Source organism: Photinus pyralis, unplaced genomic scaffold (genome assembly GCF_008802855.1).
Source record: "Photinus pyralis isolate 1611_PpyrPB1 unplaced genomic scaffold, Ppyr1.3 Ppyr1.4_LG5, whole genome shotgun sequence".
NCBI lineage: Eukaryota > Metazoa > Arthropoda > Insecta > Coleoptera > Lampyridae > Photinus > Photinus pyralis.
This window is the reverse complement of record NW_022170596.1, coordinates 21,682,869-21,684,574: the sequence shown is the minus strand read 5'-3', so window position 1 is coordinate 21,684,574 and position 1,706 is coordinate 21,682,869.

The window sequence follows — 1,706 nt, the reverse complement described above, 5'->3', positions numbered from 1 at the left end:
GAAGAGGAAAAAGCAAAGCGAGAAGCAAGCAAAACAAGAAAATATTTGTGTACTTACTTTTTTCTTAGTTTTTGTTTGAAAATCCTTGTTTTTTCCAAGTTTATCCACACACACACACACACCCTCCCTAACACATAAGAAAGAGAGAGATGCACAGATTAGCACTCTATAATTACGTAAACTGCAGTAGATTATGCGAGGCTAATAAAACTTGTAACAATACGTTAGGTGATGTTAACGAGTCGGTAGTCAAATACTAACTGAAATTAGAGCGTACATTTCTTATTTGGGTATTTCCCGAGGCCATTGCAATGGGTTTCCTCAAGTCATGGCCTTGGACTATGAACTTGTCGTAGCATTGGGGTTTTTCCCAAGGTCATGGTCTTGGACTTTGACCTCCCCAAGGTCATGGTCTTGGACTTTGACCTCGAGTTTTTCCAAGGTCGTGGTCTTGGACTTTGACCTCGAGTTTTTCCAGGGTCGTGGTCACGTAGTCGACCGCTATGCTTTAAACCATATTTATGAACCTCACTCAAAAGGGATGCTTTTTTATAAAAAAATCAACCGATCTTTAAACGATTTTAACTTGTCTTTATTAGTATCAACCCTTAAATGTAAACAAATTTATATTACAAAACGTAGTAGTATACAATAAACGGATGATGTCGTCGTTAGACTTTAAGTTATCATTAAACATGTTTACAAAATCGCTAGTGGCAACATTATTCATTTTAAAAACTAAGTACATCAAGCAATATTGGCCACAAAAAGTCGAAAGGGGATGTTGTAACATTTTATAGTTACATGTAAAACGTCTAGAGTTGGCTTTCAAAAATTTTAAATGAAGGCCACATGGAGACCTTCCGAAGGAATCAAAGAATTCGCCAATTCCATCTTTATCGATGTAGATAGCGTTCCAATGTTGACCAGGTCTGGTGGAAACATCTGTATTGACTATAAGTCCATATGGACGACGAATAAATTTTGGTAATTTATCAGCTGCAAAAACACCAGGCCTTACAGAATCCTGTATGTGATTCAGGGCTCGTTGAAGTTCTAGGGAATTCATCGGTGGAGCTAATTTGGGTCCATTCGTATAGCATTAAAGCGTTTTCTTGCGAGCACATTAAAGTTTCACTGTTATGATTCAAGCACCTAATGCCTCCAAATTCTTTCTTCAGCTTCTTTAAAGAAGGGCATCCGCAATCCTCTGCATTTATTATAGGTTTGTTTAGGAAATTTAGAATGTACTGCTTCTCTAGTCCTTTAACATAGATCTTGCTAAATGGCTGTAGCAGGGTACGTAGTTCCTCTTCAAAATTTTCATATCGAATGTGACCGGAGGTCCACTTTAAGCCATGATAATAATCCTCTAAATATCGAATCTCTTTTTTTCATAGTTGCAGTAATACTATAATTTTGAGGGGGTTTTATTAACAGAGTTGTGCATTTCGGACCCTCCGAGGAAACAATCGAAATTTCTTTGGGTATAAACTCATTAAGAGCACCTCGGAAACCTTGCATATCGACGTATGCATCCGTTGCAGAAAACATTTAAACTGGCTAAGGACTCGTATAAACTGATCTTTTATTTATTATTATTAGTGAAATCATACGTAGGATATCAGCTTAATTTATTTTTCTGCTTTTCGAACTTATTGATGTGCGTAAGACTATGCAATGTACGCAATTTTGAGATTTCTCTT